Source organism: Rhinolophus ferrumequinum, chromosome 3 (assembly GCF_004115265.2).
Source record: "Rhinolophus ferrumequinum isolate MPI-CBG mRhiFer1 chromosome 3, mRhiFer1_v1.p, whole genome shotgun sequence".
NCBI classification, from domain to species: Eukaryota; Metazoa; Chordata; class Mammalia; order Chiroptera; family Rhinolophidae; genus Rhinolophus; species Rhinolophus ferrumequinum.
In genome coordinates this window covers 65659755-65678604 of record NC_046286.1, presented here as the reverse complement: position 1 = coordinate 65678604, position 18850 = coordinate 65659755, and the positions used below count along the sequence as shown (strand labels likewise).

Genomic DNA, 18850 nt, shown 5'->3' with positions numbered 1-18850 from the left:
CCATAAAACTAACTGTAAAGAAAACAGAGCTGTCTTTGTCAATTAGCAACTGCTTAAGCAATTAGCTGCTGCTACTGACTAGAGCACAACTTGAGGGTACAGGTCAACTTTTACAGTGACTAGTGACTAGAGACCAAACTTTGAGTTTTCACAAAAAAAAAAAAAAATACTGTGCTCCAACATTTCAACTAACATACATGTCTAAGCAATGTGCTAGACATTTTAATATTTACTGTTTTATTTAATCCTGAGAGCAACCTATGAAATAAATTATCTTTTCCATGATATAAATTCAGTAAATGAGTCTTGGGATGGTTTACTAATTGTCCAGTTATGCAGCTAGTAAGTGAGATAGAGGTGAATATCACTGTCCTACTTGTTATTCCGCTCTAGGATTCCATTCTACATTAAACTTTTGTACAAGATCATCACTGGCAGAAGCTGTGATCCATAGGAGCCAGTCTCAAAGAGGTGATATTATTAAAACTAATAATTAATTAACTCAATTTTTCTACCTACCTTTTTCAAATCGTGTAAAGAGAATTTAAACAACAAAACCTGCAGAAATGTTTGATAAAATCTCCTTTCCTTTTCTATTGATGGTCCTTCATAACCTCATTTTCTCTGAGTCCTTTCATTTAAAACTTCACAAAACCTTCCACCACCCCTGGTCTTCTACAGCTTTTCTGTCTTTTAAAAAGGGACCTTATTCGCCTAATCTTTCTCTTCTACTTTTCTACCCATAATTCCAGTTCTCTATCATTCTCAGCATTTTTATTCAGACTCACAAAAGCCCAAAGAACCTATCAGGCAGTAGGTGGACCATCGCAGGAGCATGTTGAAGGTGGTGTAAGGGATGATTTGAGTGGACAAAGCCAGTACCATTTTTAGCAAGCAGTGAGATAAGACAAAGCAGAGAGTATATATTAACAGCTTTTCCCCAACTACAAAAAAACATAGGAACGCTCATAGGAAGGACTCTTTTAAAAAATCCACCACTTTCTTGGAAAAAATATGAATGCTGTGTTACTCAATTCCATTTAAGTTTTACCATTGCTGCTCATGTTTCCCTTAAAACTCCCTATGACAACCAAAGAATTATACTTCTAGGATGAATTTATCCAGCTCCTGCTAGAATATCTTCTCTAGTTCTCATACTTGTTGTCATGGTCAAAAATATTTTATCTAACAGGTTAGAGAGTGGGAGATTTTCAAATATGACTGTAAAGTTTCCAATGTGAATTATCACATTAAAAAATGAAAGGTCATTTCTGAAGATTACACTTCTACATCAGTCAGGTATTTCTAAAAAGGCTGGATAACAAAAAAACCCACAAAATCCTAGCAGCATATAATGATAAACATGTATCTAGCTCATGGGTCTGTGGATCTCTGCAGTTGGCTGATCTAGGCTGCCATGGGCTAGGTAGCTGTGATGATGTCACCTGTTTACTCATGTGACTGGGGATCAGCTGGAGATTAAGCGTGGCTTCACTAGGGCAGTTTAATTTTGTTCTACACATCTCCCATCTTCCTTCTGCCTGGGCAGATTCTCACAACAGCAGAAGTGCTGGAGAGCAAACTCAACAATGCAAGCATTGCTCAAGCCTTTGGTCACATCATGCTCTCTAATGTTTCATTGACTAAAATAAGTCACATGACCAAACCCAAAGAAAAGGAGTAAGGAAAGACATTCTACCTCCTTATTGGGACAAATTACAAAGGCATGTAGCAATGGGCTGGAAAGACTTAGGGACATTGATAAAGTCTACTACACCTGTTGCCCTATTTTTCTTGACTGTCATTCTATCAAAAGTTAGATATTGTTCATTCTGGCAGTGTCAGCTCTAGCTGCAGACACCTTTTATCCATTCATTCACTCATTGTCCGTTTACCACACAATATTTAGTTCTTTAGACAAGTACTGTTTAATAGAAATATGCTGTGAGTTACATATGGAATTTTAAATTTTCCAGTAGCCACATTTATAAAAAGGAAAATTAAACAGGTAAAATTAAATGCAATAATATATTTTAGTCATGCAAATATATTCAAAATATTATTTTGACATGTAATCAATATTAGAGTTATTAATGAGATATTTTCTATTCCTTTTTTTGTACTAAATCTTCAAAATCCAGTGTGTATTTTTCACTTACAGCACATCTCAGTTTGGACTAGTCACATTTCAAGGGCTAAAAAGCCACAAGTGACTAATAACTACAGTGAAGTTACAGACAATGTATTGAACTTGGTGCTGAGGATACAAGACACCTGCCCCGTGGATCTTATAATCTAAAGAGGAAGGAGAATTAATGTAAATAGTGTAGTCATCACAATCCTTCTGAGAAGTTCACATTTTAACTGACATTTTGGGGGAAAATTATTGTCTCAATACCTCTCAGATCTTGTCATGCCATTCTGCAGCAACACCCTGCCTTATCCTAATAGTTGTGTATTGCACATCCCCATACAATCTCCCTAGCCTAGTTCACCTGGCGACATTTTTACATGCCTTTTCAAAATCTTATGGAAAGCCATCATTGCACTCAAAAGTCTGGCAACAAAGATGTGTTTTTTTGCAAAATCAATATAGTAAAGGGATATTACTTGAAATCGTATTACTAAGGGAATACATTTTCACATTATCAGACTTTATCTGATAAAAGCCCAGGATCCTTCTTGAGAGAAAAGTTGAAGGGAAAGTTGTCTTTCTCAGTGCTTATCTGCTTTTTTAAAAATTAAACAAACAAACAAACAAAAAGTCCTGTGGGTGGTTATAAAGAGAATGCATAATAAAAGTAGATAAAGGGAGACTATTGCTTCATAAGTAGTAGAAGGAATAACAGAGGTAGAGAATGGAGAAAGTAAGGGGTGGGGGTGGGGGTGGGGGAGAAAACTTTAACTGTGTTTATCTATTCTTGACCCGATTAAGCTTATAACTGACAGAAGAAAGTTTTGACTTTTTCACACTCAACTGTCCAAGCAATATTTATCAAAGAGGGTAATATTTAGAAAGCAATTATTATCTATCGAAGTTTCAGATAAAGGGTCCTGGAAGGAATAGGGAGATCAGATATTTTCTTTGTAGTCTTAAAAAAAATTAATGTTTCTTTAAGTATATAGGTATAGCTTAAAGAACCGTTTCTTTTAAATTCTATGAATCACCTCGTGATTTCTTTTCTCTATTTTAATCCTGCTCTGGTTATTGCATACCTTTTCAGTACTGATTCATTTCTTTGACTGTGTAATCCATTGATATCAAAACAACTTTGGGCACACGCCCTCATGCTTCCTTGTTCCTCTGGCAACATGACAGGTCCCAGTGATGGCACTTGAGTAACCCTTTCAGGGAACTCAGAGCACCTTTGACTTTCATTGCTGGTATGAGCAATACTTTCCTCCAAACAGCAAGAGTGTAGGTCACTTGGGGTGATGTAGCACAGAGTGAAGCATTCCAGATTTTAAGTTCTGAGATGCTGTGTTTACATATTACTGAAAACTACAGTTATGGCTCTGTGTTTTCATACTAGACACTTTAGAAAATGACTATAATTACATAGAGAAGGGAGTCCAGATTACATAGTGGGCTTTTTTTTTACACTGTAAATTACAAAAATATATTTGCGCATCTACTCCAATTTTTCATAAAGGATTTAAATCAGAACAGCAACATTGGTCTTGTGTTTGGTGACAAGGGATCAATTCAACCATTCCAAATAATATTTGTCACCACCAGTGGATGTCCACCAGATACCTCCTCTCCCAACCCCACATCTGACATTCTTACTTTTAACATTGAAATATTTTCTGTCATTTCCTTTCATTGAGATATTTTCAGATGGAGAATAAAAATAAATTGAAAAGAGCCAAGCAGCAATCAACAAGTGGGAAATGAGTACTTTATAAATTGGTGCTTTATGAATAAGATAAATGCAGCTGTAATAGGATGGATATCATCAAGTCGAAGCCTCCCTTCCCCTAGGTCAGGAAGTATGCGGGGGCTTTCATTAAAGTGAAAGAATAGGAAGGAAGCTTGGTGGCAGAAATACCGTCATTAACTCAAGCACAGAGAATGGTCCTGTGAGCAGGCGGCTCCACTGAGCAGCTCTTAAAGTCACATAGAGAATGAAAAGAGTTGCGGGTGGAATGGAGAGTAAAGGGTGTGTGTGTGTGTGTGTGTGTGTGTGTGCATAAAAGACTGAGAATTGACTTAAAGCAGTTTAAACTGAAGTCAATGAATAAATTGTGTGGTTGCAGATTATCTCATAATCTTTCTATCCCCGTGGCTTAAGACAAAGAAGGCACACCATAAATATTTATTGGATGAACAAATGAATGAATGTTACCTAAACAAATTTTAATGACTATGGGTTTACCTCTTTCTGGCTAGCAAACCCCTTCAAAGAGAAGAATCTAAGACTTAGGCAGCCTTTCAGATACAATTAGTTCTCTGTTCCTACTGCCTTGTCTTAAAGACCAGGAGTCCTACCAACTGCAGAAACAGAGGTCAGCTAAATATAAGTAGCAAAGTAAGCCATAAGCCAGTTTTCCTTTCCCAGTTTCAAACCCTAGCTGCAGCCTCTTATCTGTCCGAACAAAGAAGTACAAAAGAGAGGAGATGGAGGTCTAATCTTAATATGCGTATTATTTATGCTGTACATCCCTTCCTCTCAAGAAAATCCTATTCCAGTTTGAAGCTTAGGGCCAGAGACACTCTGGCTCTTCCTTTAGCAAAGCAAAAGCCATTAGCATTTTCCGAGGAAAGATATTTTCCAATCATCTGATAAATATAAGGTCTACATTTAGTACATGGGGGAATTTCACTCATTCAATACATAACCATCAAGCATCTTCTTCAATGAAATAGATTTGTCTCCTTCATAATTAGACCAACCCTCAACATTTCTGTAGCAGTGAACTTCGTTTCCACTATCATGGTTACCTTTTTGTAGTTGCTAAGATTTGTTAAAAGTAAAGGAATTGTAAAAATCTTGTAATTCTAAAATTCTGTATATCAATAAGCACCTGGTAACATTTTTATTAAATGTTGATGAACAAATACGATATTGCTCTTAGAAAGCTCATATTCTGATAGCACTTGTATTTTGTTTTTCTGCTTCTCTTCCCTCTTCCTACCTTCCTGTTCATTAATACTTTCTCTGATTTGCGTGCAGTGTCATGGTTATCACTTGTTAGTTGAAAATCTCACTAATGTAGTAACTACCATCAGACTAGAAATGAGAGTCCAGATTAATGAACAAACATCAGTGTGTGAGTGTGTGTGTGTGTGTGTGTGTGTGTGTGTGTGTGAATAAAAGGGACTACTCCCAGAAATTCTGGAATCATAGACTCTTAGGCACTAAAGGCACTTAGAGGACACGTAGTCAGTGATTCTCAACTCAGGTTGCATATTACAATCACCTGGGTAACTTTTGAGGCTCTAATTTCCCACTCCTGACCAACTGAACCAGCATCTATGAGGATGGGATCTGGATGTGAGTATTTTTATAACGTACAGACAAGCTTTAAAAACCCCTTGTTTGGTCAAACCTCACTGCATATGGGTAGACAAGATAAAACCCCTTTGGGGAGAAATTATTAATCTCAGGTCATTGTAGCCTAGATTAGAAGCTACATTTACTTAGCCCTGGTTCAGAGCAATTTCGATAACAATACATCCTAATATCTTTTATTTAGTTTGGACTCATTTGAACTTTTCCTGGATAACATTAACAGAAGGAATCATGCTTCTTAAATTTTTCTGTCATATAGACTTGAGAAAAAACAACAACACCCATGATGTAGTATAAATTAACATGACTTTCCTACATTTCTCAGCACAGTTGAACTCCATGCCTTTCACCAAAAAAAATAAGTTAGTCTTTGACTGTTGTGAAGAGTTTTTGAAACATATTTATAATTTTTCATTTTATATAAGTCAAGAAGATATCTCAAATCATTTTAGCATAGGTAGACCCATTATTAAAGTCGTCATGTAAGTTATGCGTAACTCATTTCCTGAGAAACATTCTGAGAAAACAGCACTGATAACATGGACCCATAGTTAACAATGCTGAAGATAGAGATAGTTAAACATGTTCCCGTTCTTTGACATCTATCTTTTCTGTATGTATATATCTGTTGAGCCCATCAAAGTCTAAAATATTTCAATTCAGCATAAAATTGCCGTACCGATTGTTATACGGCATATATTTTACCTTGTGAAGAGATGGCAAAGCATATCTAAATGCATCATGCTTACACTCAGGATCAATGCAAATCTTCTGTCTCGCCAGTGCCAGGAGTAAATGAAAATGATAGTAGATAAAGGCTAGAAACATTTTTCTCTTTTGCACTCACGCAAAATTTTGTACGTAGTGATCATCGTCATGCATTAAGCATCCTCTGTAAGTCAAACATTCTACTATAGGCAGAGGACTAGCTTCAACTCCTATTATTTGAAAGAAAATAAACAAATACACTTTAAAGTAGTTGGGAATAAACAATAAACATTTAAAAGAAAAAATCATAAGTACAAATACATTCTAACATTCTATGAATTATGAGTAGAGCTATATACACTTACACAATTTTTCAACCTATTATAAGTCTCTAATGAGGACTTCTTTACCTAATTAGATAGTTGAACTGTGTCTATGTCTATAAGGGGGTGTTACCTTATGTAAATTGTATATAATTGGTACTAATTATCACTATAGTGCAAAGAGTAGAGAAATTCACGTGTTGGAATGATCAGTTTTGTCAAGACCTGAAAAACATGCCCATAGCACCACCACAGAGTAAAGATCAGTGTGTTAGAAGACGAAGACCAGAGGGTAGTCTGTAATGAGCGCCAAAATGCCTTTGTGGAATTCACTACTACTCAGAATATGAACTTCCGCATTGTAAGCCTGAGAATTTGACTCAAGAACACAATCTCATTAGGCCAGACTCACAGGGACTGAAGCAAGTGAACCAGGCTGTCAGTTCATGAATGGGGACCACTCTACTGCTGTATCCAGAACGGATGCTGTCCTCTTTATCCTCTACCCAGAGTGCCTCTTTCTGAGTCGGCAGTCACTGCGGGAGCTGACCAGTAAACGTGGATGGTTGTGAGGTACAGGGAGGTGCCATCCAGACCAAAGGGAAGTCTAAGGAATCTTCTGAATAAGTGACTTAGCTGGTTACCAGAAAGACGTAAGATTCTGATCAATACTGACAGCTTCTGATTTTATCTTCTTCATTCTCAATACTAGTGGTGGCCAAACCATGTTCCACAGAACTCTAGGGTTCTGTGTAAGAATTATTTTGTAGGAGATGGATCCACTTAAAAAAGAAAAAAAAAAAAAGAAAATTTTAACTACTGCTCTCACCTTGCCATCCCCTTCCTGTTATGTTAAAATTTTAGCTCCTGTAATCATATTCCAGGCCTGTCTCCTTGTAATGACATTTCCAGATTTTCTTAATGGAGTACATTTTGGAAGTTCCCAGACTCTTTATTCACTCTTTTGTTGAGAAAAATCACAGAAGGCCTATCATCTAGGGATAATCATGGATGTTTCATGCATAGTTTTTACTTGTTTAATTCTCATAGTACAATATTATTTCTCTTGTTTCCTTGGGAAGTTTTCAAAATTATAAGGGAAAATTTTACTTTTTATTAATAGTTGCTGTTATAGCGTATTCTAAATCTTTGAGCTACAGGTATATAAATAAAACTTTTTTTCCATTTTTATGCAATATCAAGAGGAAAACCTACATGAAGTATACATAAATGAGAAATTTCATATTTTTAAGCACTCATAAACATCTTTATTCATCAACATCCATGTTGTTAAAAATTCTGCACTACTGGCATTTTAGAATGGCCATGACATCCATTGGAAATCTCATACTTTTAACTAAAGAATCATTTTTTAAAGAAATACAAAAGGTGTGTACTATAATTATAGAACAAATTTCAATTTTCACACAAAAGGTCAAACCCAATCCTGCTGACAGATTCAGAAATTAATAAACAAAACAGAGAAGTTTAGCAAGTAAAATATCATACATCTGAAAATCATTTTTCCCCTTATACAGAAGAAAAGTATGTATAAAGAGGCAGAGCATAAGAATCTGTCCTTCCATCATTCAGTTAAGCTCATTTTTTGTTTATAGAAAGAGGAGCAAAATAAATAGTGCCACTTCAACTTATCCCTTGGAGTTTAAGTAATAGGAAAAAAGAAATCATGTCTATATCCTGGTGGAATTTCTTATTTTGCTTGAAAAGCAGTTGAATATTAAAACAAGAATCACTAGTTACCTGAAATACCTTTTAATACCCTAGGGAAAAATTGTAAAATGGCCTGCTCTCTGATTTTTAAGACAATTATTTGTAGTCATTCTCAAAATGCTTTTCTTGCAGAAAGGTTTTTTTTTTTTGTTTCGATTTGGTTTGGTTTGGTTTGGTTTGGTTATTTCCTTTTCTTTCTTTTCCTTTTAATTTTATAAACTTTCTAACAAATTAAATACCTTGAGAAAACTTGAAGATGTTTATAATGAACAGAAGTCTATAGAAACCCAAATTCATTTACCTCTTGTATAAATATGACTAAGGCAAGTTTCAACTACTTTTTAAGAAACAGAAGGTTAAATCTGCTGAAGAATTTTATTCAGGCACAAAATTTGCTATGTCTAATCATACATTTCCTGGCCTTTCTTCCTTCTGCATTCCCTCAATCCTAATTCCGTCATTCTGCAACTTGGAAAACACAGCTAACACAGTCAGAAGGTTTTATGAAACATGTAACCCTGTGTCTTCCTGTTTAGTATGATACACTCACAACCCCACTATTTCATTGCTTTTAGGCTCTCACTACATATTCCTGTTTTTTAGGCTACTCTAAGAAATATTTCTCTGATAGGCTAAAATTTCATATCTAACTTTTGAATCTCTGAAGTTCCTTTTGCCCTTTTGAGGTAAATATCCAATAACTAGGAATTAGTTTGTGCTTGCATTAACTATTTTTTCAAAATAATCAGTCTCTATTAAAAATAAATTCAGCTGCTAATGATTTAAAGTATGAAATTTTTCAAAGGTAAAAGATTTCTAAAGAGAAATATAAAATATTTGAAAATATGACAGTGAAAATAGCAAACATTATGTTTGTTTGTCCACATAACTCAAGGCTTATCTGAAGGTGCTCCATGTCATACAGAAGAACAACTCCTTCATAAATAATCTGTGCAAATTCTATAAAATTATGATCAGATACAAGTTTCCTATTTTTAACTTGTATTTTTTTGACAGAATAATAATATATTTCCCCATGTTCATTTAATCTTATAGGTAAGGGATAACCTATCCATTGTGAGAGAGAATGAATGCCAACCTTTTAAAAAGGAATCAAAGTAGGAATATCATTATCAATACAACCAAATACCTTCGGAACCCCTAGTACTTACGTAGCATTCTGCTACAGGGTACAAAGAAATGTGACATTTCTTTGCTTCTTGTACTTATAAGTAAGTCAGAAAATAAAATATATGGGGAAAAATAAAAATACAATATGGTTCGTGGTTCAAGAGTTATTGCAGTGAAATTATTCATTCATTCAACAAATATTTCTTGATTTCCTACTATGTGCTTAGTTAGCACTCTGCTGAATGCTGGGTAGTTTTAAAAATGAAGGTATTTAAAAACAGATATGGTCACTTTCTTCTAAGGAGATGAGGCTGGAGAGTTAGGTAGGATGATGTAAGTACTTGATCTTTATTCTAAGAACAATGAGAAGGTTTTGAGGGTTTTTAAACATCATATTGATGTGATCAGTTGTGTGTTTTTAAAAGCTCATTCTAAATGCCATGAGAAGAATATATCGGAGGGAAACAAAATGTGATATGGGAGACAGAAAAAAAGCCATGCAATATTCCATGCAACAGACAAGGTCTTTGTGGTGGTGCTGATGGTGGTGGGGGTAGTGGTGATGGTAGTGGAGGAGAAGAGGGAGGAGGGGGATATAAAAAGAAAAGGAGACAGATTTGAAAACTACTTATGAAACAAAATCAAAAGGACTTGGTGATCAGTTACCAGGACTGAGGGAAAATAGACGGAGCAAATCTACTCTGATTCTTTTTTAAAAAGTTTAAAAGACCTTGGGTTTTGACTTATCCAACTGATGGCTGATGATGCTGTTTAGAAAATCAAGGAACACTAGAAGAAAGCTGTGTTGGAGAGGAAGGTTTTTATGAGTCCCGTTATGGACAAGTTTAGTTTGAGGAGCGTTTATAACATCAAAGTGGAGATATCAACTGTTTAGTCAGAAATAAAAGTCTGGAGCTAAGAGAAGAAAATGTTAACTAAAGATAAGATTTGAGAGACATTATCAAATGATAGCATCATATCCTTGGTGAGCTCTCTTATTAATATATACAATGGAAAACAAGGTGGTTTTGATTAGCATTCTTTCAGTCTGAATTAGAAAATATCTGGAAATATTTCATGGGAGAGGAGGGCTGGATTATTTTTACAAAGGTAGAATATTGATATGAAGAGAGAGAAGTAGAAATGAATGAAATGGCAGGCACACAGTAAAAATATAAATAAATACACTGCAAAGATCTTTTTGCTTACAAGTAACAGAGATACCAACCCAAACTGGCTTAACCAAAAAAAAAAAAAAAAAAAAAGGAAAGAAATCTATAAATTCACACATAACAAGAGAAGTTCAGAGTATTCTATCTGTAAGTAAGGATCTGTCCAAGGGTGAAACAACATGTTCAGAACCCAGTTTCTCTTTTTCTATTAACTCAGCTATGTCCTTGGTGATGACTTAAGTTTTGGCAGTCTACCAGTAGTTCTTGACACTACATGTTAACAGGCTCATATCCATCAAGAAAAGCAAAGTTTTTGTTTTTATCACAATAGGGCAACAAAAACTCCAGAATGGAGATCATTAACCTTTTAAGGTCATGTACTCATCCCTAACATTGTAGGTAGTGATGGAGATACATGGATTATTTTAAGCTAGCTAGGGTGCCCCTCAGGAGTGGAGACAGATCCTCCCACCAAACTACCTAGAATATTAGGGAAGAGAGACAGGAAATCTAGAATAATCTATGTTACTGGAGTCTTAAGTGTCAAATTGAGAAACTTGGATTTAATCCATAAGACCGAAGGAGTTCTTATGTTTTGAATAGAACAGGGATCCAAAGAAATGTTTTAGGAAGTTAAATCTTAAGGTAACTATAATACATACTGCAATGTTTAAGAAAAAAGAAAAAGAGAAATCTGTTGAAAAGTCTACAGCAACAGTCTAAGAAAGAGAGTGAAAACCCAGACTGTGATTGAGTAAGAAATGTTGATGAAAGGAAGACAGTAATGAAGTGATGGATGTGAACAGTATTTTCCAAACAAAGAATTCAGAGAACATAGCAAGAGATACCAAAAATAAGACCTAGCTGGACAATCAGCTCTAATGAGTCTTTTGAGCAAAAATTAATGTAAGACTCGGCCTATATTATATTATATCATATCATATATCATATCATATCATACCCGGTCTTATAGTAAAATAAAACCGGGTCTTATATTAATTTTTCCAAAAGAAGGCTGCCCTTGACTCCACAAAATGAGAACTTACAGATTATACTGCAGTGTAAAAAGATAGATGCCATTACAATCATTGCAGTGACACTTACTGTTTAACAGATGGTTTTTGAGCTCTTTGTCATATTGAAATGATTCTGTGAGCAAGCAATGGAAAGCTCAATGGCTTAAAGAAGTACAATTCCACAGGAAGCAGTTAGTAGTGTTGATTCAGCTGATCATCCATAACACAGCCTATACCTTTGTGTTTACCTGGACGCGTGTTATGCTTTACATCATGGTCACAAGATGACTGCTCTACCTCCAAGCATCACATCCCCATTAAAGCAAGCAATTGTGATAAATAAAGAAGAGGAACAGGACTGCCTTATTTATCAATACAGAAAATGTCTGCCGGGCTTTCTTACCCAGCATACTTCTTAGTTTGTGGGCCAGAATGGGGTGACATGACTACTCTTAGCAGAAAGGAACACTGGGAGGGTGAATATTTGACTTCCCATTCTCTATTTGTGAGACATAGCAAGGAAGGAAGTTGGGGATGGTTTTTAGGTGGCGAAGCAGTGGGTCTTCCTTAAAAACCTATTGTTTTACAGTGTACTCTATGCTTCCATATATATTAATTACACTCTTGTCATTTAGTATTTGACTTTGTATTTATTTGTATATATTGCTTTATCTGTTCTTTAGGAGAATATTTGCAAGATTGATTACCAATTTTAAAAACAGATGTCTTTATTTTCTTTTTCCATTAGCCACCACCAATGTTTGCTTAACTCATTCAACAAAGGTGCAAGAATTTTAGTTTCCCTGAGTAGCCAACACATATTGACTAGAAAGGACATTATTTTTATTTATGTCTAATTATCTTGGCAAGCATCATGCATGCAAAAGAAAGTAGAGCAAAAGTAGCAGACGATTCCATGGGGATTTAGTAAAAGTATCACATTTTATCTTTTATAGGGTGTGATCGAGTCTCATATAAGGATATATTTCCAAGAGATCTTATCAACCTTGACTTAGAAAGAAATTCATCACCCAAATGTAGTACCTGCATATCAAAATAAAATTAGTGATTATATCACTTGATGCAGTGTTTGGAAAAAATAGTCAATTAAAACAATATGAATTCAACCAGGATCCTTTGCAGGTAACAGCATCATGCAATTCTGACTTCACAATGACATGAAATTTTAAAGGACAACTGTGCTAAATCAGGAGCAGCAAACCCAGGCCAAATTTAAATTTAGTAACACTGCTAGTTTACTGAGAATAACCTTCTCCATAGCAGATTCTCTATGAATTTCAGGTGACCGACTACTTGTTTTTCTGTTCTGTTCAGAGATAATCAGGTACCTAGAGGCCACAGCATTGTCTTCCCTTCTGAATGACGTTTCTGGTGTCTACCTACGGAGACTCCTTGGCCAGCTTTGAAACACTTGGAAATTAAACAGAGAATCCACTGTACACGTTGTTCTTGAAAATTTCCATCGTATATGTTCAGAACTTTCTGAATAAGCATAAAGATGTGAAGGTAAGTGAATTTTGGAAGTAACTCACATTCTTGTGAATGTTTAATATAATAAAATTAAAAGCAGTTATTGAATATAAGGAAAATAGCCAGCTATGTGCAGTTCCACAACAAAAAAGGGCAATGAAATGCTAAGTTGAAAAGTTGTTGTATGCCATGTAAATGCAAGCAAGCATAATGGTAATCGACATCTGATCATCTGTTTTACACAAAAAAGTATGACATACAATGGTTCTCAAGTTTTACTATGCATAAGAGGCACAAGGGGGTAGAGGGAGGTCCTTAACAGCCGATACTGAGCATATTTTGCAGAGATTCACTAGGTCTGGGATGTGACCCAGCAATCTGCATTTTCATAGTTACCCACCCCCAAGTGATCCTGATAAAGGTGGCTCTCAGGCCTTTGAGAAACACAGAAATTGGCATTCAAAATAATATGCCTCTAATTTTCAAATTTCGTATTAAATAGGGTTTTATGTTGTTTCCTTCAGTCACAAGAATAAATAAGGGGTGATTTTAGCACAGAGATGCTAAATTAGTGCTCCCTTTTTGACCCCCACCCGCAAATTGAATTGTTAATTTTCTTTAATATTCCTTTTCAAAGTTTAAGATGATGAGCTTATTCCCAGGTGTCCCTATTTCTCTTTCAGAGTGACAGTCCTGTCACTGCTCTCTTTAGCTGTTTCTCGGTTCTGTGTAATGTAAATTTATACAGATGTTTATGGTTATTGATCTAATTCCAAGAAATATCTGGAAGATGAAAATGATGAATTCTTACCAGGATTGGCTAAGCATTTCTACATTTTTTTAGGGCGTTTTCTTTTTCTCTTCATTTTGAAAACTCAACCTTAAATTTCAAAAGAGCAGATATGCTTAATATAGCATTCGCTACTCTTTTTTTCCTTTGCAGATAGAAACTTATTAATCATGTGATACATTTACAGCAGGTTACATGTACATTTATTGAATATCACTTTTTTGTATTTCTGTTTCCTATATCTCAATTTAGCTACTTCATTTTTATAATTTGCAATTTTAAGTTTATAAAATTTAAGTTTATAAAATGTAGGGACATATTCAGATCTTAAACTGTGATGATTCCTTAAAAGTATGGCATTATTTTTATAGTAAATAGTGAAGTATTTAATCAAAATCCTTTGATTGACTTTCAGCCTTCTAGACATTTTCTTCTATCCGTCTTCATGTGCACTTATTCATATCGTGTAGAATTTCTTGTCCATAAAATATCAAAAGGTAAAAATAAACCCTTAATCAAAAAGAAGTATATCCTTATAGTTCCTATTAGCTATTAGCATTACACAAAGAAATGAATATATCATATGCATAAAATAAGGCAGCACTTTTTCAAGTAATCAAAATTAAAGATTTACATAATTGAATTAACTATAATAGTAATGAATTTTCACATGCATTTGTTGCCAGAATTGTTCTCAATATTAAGACTGCCACAGCTGATGATAAAATCCTAAAATTTTTGGTAGACAAGATCGTGAAAACCTCAAATACATAGTACAAAAGTTTATGGTTCAATAAAGTCTCCAAATTAGATTTAATAAAGCTTTTAGTGCAAATCTATAATATTTCAATTTCAGAAAAACATGATATAGAAACTACTTCTCTGCTTTCTTTTTTTCCTGTTCCTTTTTGCTGAGGAGCAGGTGGAGAGAGAATGGCATTGATTCCTGCAGTGAGTCACATTCATTCTCATTGGCATATTTACCTTAAATTGTGGCTCCCTGAAGAAAACTTAGAATGTATTTCAGGGAACCTGAGTGAGGCAGCCTTCATACTCAGGAAGTGAAATATACAACAAAAGAATAAATTACAAAAACTTCATAGAAGCATAAGCTTTTAGAGCAGACATGGACCTTTGAGATCTTCTAGTCTGGTCCTCTCGTGTACAACAGCATCTTTTTCCTCCAAACTTGCCATATAAAACCGTAATACAAAGAGCAGTAAACATCAGTCTGGTCAGGTATAACTTATTAACAAGGAAAAACTAAGCACGTGTTCTTAAATAATGATTTCTTTAGGAAGGAAGGTAAGAAGAAATTTTCTTCCAAGATGAAGGTTGAAGAAATGAAGAAAATACCAGAGTACTTACATATGTAATTGAATTTAAAATCATTAATTATTTTAGTCATCAGTAGATCATCTTGCATGTCATTAGTCAAGGAATTAAAACAGGAAATGTAGGTGTATTTTAGGTTGGGTCAGCTTTATCTGGATACAGCTTTTAACCAATAGAGCCACCTGGGAACATTCAGTACAGAAGAAAGGAGATTTAAATGAGAATCTTTGGGGAGTATTAGTGTCATTATGAAACAGTATAGTAATTATATTTGTGAGATATCCTAAAAGATTAAAATGGGTTTATTATTCTCAATTTAAGAAGTTGGGAAATCATTAAGATTTGTGTAGTAGAAATATAATTATTGATGTGGGGAAATGCTCATAATATTCTATAAATGAAAAAAGTTATAAAACCATATTATGATGTAGTCTCATTTTTATTAAAAAAGCTGCAGATTCATAGGAAGAAAATTGAAGTAATATACACCACAATATTATTAATGATTATGCTCAATTGATAAAATTATGGTTGATTTTTATTACTTCTCAGGGTTTGTAAAACTTTCTTTAAAGTATGTTTATTAATAATTTTAACATAGTGTTAAGGGCTTGGGAAATATTCAGTTATCTGATAACTTCATGTTTACAGAACTGTAAGGTAGTTCTGCTAACGGTTATTTAAAATAGCCTTAAAGCAAGCCTCTTTCATCTTATAGTATTAAACTGATTTGAATATAAGAGTAGTACTTCCTACTAGATCAAAATGATTTTTAGACGTAATTCTTCCTTTGTGGAATATTGCGGTGGAATAAATTTCTCAAGTTTCCCTCCTCATTAAACACTGATAATTTCAAATTATGATGATTAATTCCTTAGAAATATTCTTCATTTCTTGTATCAGATAATTCCAATGTGCTTTCAAGACTTTTCTAACTATAATAGTTTGCTCCATTTGGAGGATAATTTTGTATGTTTGGTTACATTAGTGTTAATATGTCTTTGTTATTTAAATCTCCAGTGTAACATACGGTTAGTCTCACCATTATTACTACCAGCTGCGGTTGGCCTATGATTTTGTTCATTCTGTCTGAATCCAAAGTAATTAGCTCTTTAGTTTAATGACAATATTTGTTAATGGGTTTTTGGGGCCAATTTCTGCTGTTAGAGAGTGGGTGGTATATATGAAGATAGAATCTGGCCCTTATGTTTTAAGCATAAGCTGTGTAATTTGATTTCAAAATGATGGTTTGGGGATTTGGGGGTAGGAAAACTAAATCTGCATTTATCTGAAGTTCCACAGTTTCAAGAAACAGAAAATGAAAGTGACAATTTATGTAAATGAACAACAAACCCACTGAAAGTTCTCTGAGACAGCTATCCTGCATGTGTCGTTCTGTATGTAGTTGGGGAAAAAAATGAAATGATAATTATCAAGCAGACCTTAAGTAAATTCTCTTATGTGACGGGGCTTATGTTAAGTTTTTTCAGTGCAATGAAACATTTTTGATCATTGTATTTTTTTCCACCTTTAGTGAGATATAATGGATATATAACTTTGTGTATATTTAAGGTACACAGCGTCACCACTTGAAACATATATATTACAAAAGTATTGTTGGGTTGATACAAAAGTAATTGCGATCTAAAAGGTTAAAAATAATTGCAAAAACCATAATTACTTTTGCACCAACCTAATACCACAATAAGGTTAGTTAACACATTCATCACCTCACACAATTAAGACAGTGGATCTTAAACGTTCTCACCACACACACACCACACGCAAAATGATCATTGTATTTTTGAAGGACTCAGGGCAGTAAAAAGAATCCTTGTCTGGGGATCATTGGGGTTCAAGCTCAGATTCAGTTTCCTGGTAGTGGCGTGACCTTAGGGTGATCTCTTTACCTTCCCCTGGGCCTCAGTTTCTTCATCCTAAAATGAGGCCTTTGCATCAGATGATCCCAGTGGTCGCTTCTGGCTCTGATATGATAACTCTAACTTGCTTTAAAAGAGTGCTATGACAAAGGCACAAAGAAGGCAAAGAAGATTCAACGACTTGAGCTAACTGAACAAACAAATCATTAGCTCTACTAAAGGGTACTTTGAAGCTATTTTGGCCATAAGAACTTTCCTTCAGTTTCTTTCATCCTGGAGAAGAGAAATATTTGGAATAGACTATAGGATGATTTATTAGAAGTTTTCAAGGAGAGCGATTTTGGCAAAGCTTAACAACAACAAAAAAGCCACCTGGTAAAAGTTGAGCTATCCAACAATGAATCAGGATGCCTTGGGAAATCATGAATTCACCATCAGTATAGGAAAGGGAAAAAAGTGGGTACCGAGGGTTTTATGACCAGCCAAACTGCCTTTCAAGGCATAAAAGCTAAAGGCAAATATTCTGAACATAGAGGAACTCAGGAAATGTTATCATGAGCCCTTCTTGAGGCCACTATTACACAGTGCAGAACCAAATTCTAAGCTGTATACAAGGATGCCACCAAAACAGAGTTATTGAAAAGCTTGAAAATGAAAGGGTAGACAAAGGTGTAGTAGGCAAATGGAACCCAAAGAAATTAGGAGTTACAGGAGTTGCCCCCTCCCTGTTATCCATGGGGGATATGTTCGAAGACACCCGCTGCATGCCTGAAAGCACGAGTAGTACTGAACACTTATATATAATATGTTCTTTCTTATACATACACACCTATGGTAAACTTAAATTTATAAATGAGGCACTATAAGAAATAACAACTAACAATGAAATAGAGCAATAATAACGATATACTGTAATAAAAGTTCTGTGTGTGTTCTCTCGCTCTCCCTCTCTCTTTCTCTCTCTTATAATTGAAATGGCTGCTAAGTGACTAAGGGGCAGGTGGCGAATCCAGCATGGATTCACTGGACAAAGGGATGATTCACATCCTTGGCAGGATGGAGCAGGACTGCTTGAGGTTTCATCCCACTACTCAGAATGGTACACGATTTAAAACATGAATTGTTTATTTTTGGAATTTTCCATTTAATATTTTCTGACTGTGGTTGACTGCAGGCAACTTAAACCAAAGAAAGTGAAACCACAGATAAGGGGAGTGGGGCTACTGTGGAATCTTAATGTCAAAAAAGATTAAATTTAGGGCCAAAAAGTATTAACTAATACAAAAGAGAAACTATAGTGCACATCGATGGGTATAATACACAATGAAGGTATACAATCATGAATGAATAATAGCGTTAAGGGCTCCCATGGGTATTTGTTGAGCAAATAAACTTCTCAAAACGTCCTAAGAAATACCAATAGTCATATTTCAGGTGCTGGACTAAGTCTAAAGTGTCATCTTCAGTATTATAAAGCAAAATACTTACGCTAAAATTTATTTTTGAGACAAAATATTTCTATTTTAAAGAAAATTAAAACTACCTATTAACCAAATATTAAGTAGCTGAGTAATGACTATTTTTTTTTTCATTATCAGCTATAAAAGGGTTGTAAGGTCTTTCTCGTTTTGAAAAAGAAAGCAGCTTCCCCTAGGACTTTCTCGTTTTGAAAAAGAAAGCAGCTTCCACTAGGACTGTAAATATATGTATCACACTTCTTCTATTTGAAGCAAGTGGAATGTTTTGATTCCCTGTAC

At 34.8% G+C, this 18850-nt stretch overlaps 1 protein-coding gene across 4 annotated transcripts in view; it reads left to right on the top strand.

Annotated features, from left to right (window-relative positions):
- Window positions 1-18850, top strand: part of HS3ST5 (heparan sulfate-glucosamine 3-sulfotransferase 5) — a 252880-nt gene that overhangs the window by 91095 nt on the left and 142935 nt on the right. For 3 of the 4 annotated variants that reach the window (XM_033094146.1, XM_033094127.1, XM_033094137.1), the window contains one exon: window positions 12933-13124. The exons of the other annotated variant lie outside the window; for it this stretch is intronic. The gene's annotated coding sequence lies outside the window, so the exon portion shown is untranslated. The remainder of the gene's footprint in view (window positions 1-12932; window positions 13125-18850) is intronic. 4 annotated transcript variants of the gene reach the window in all.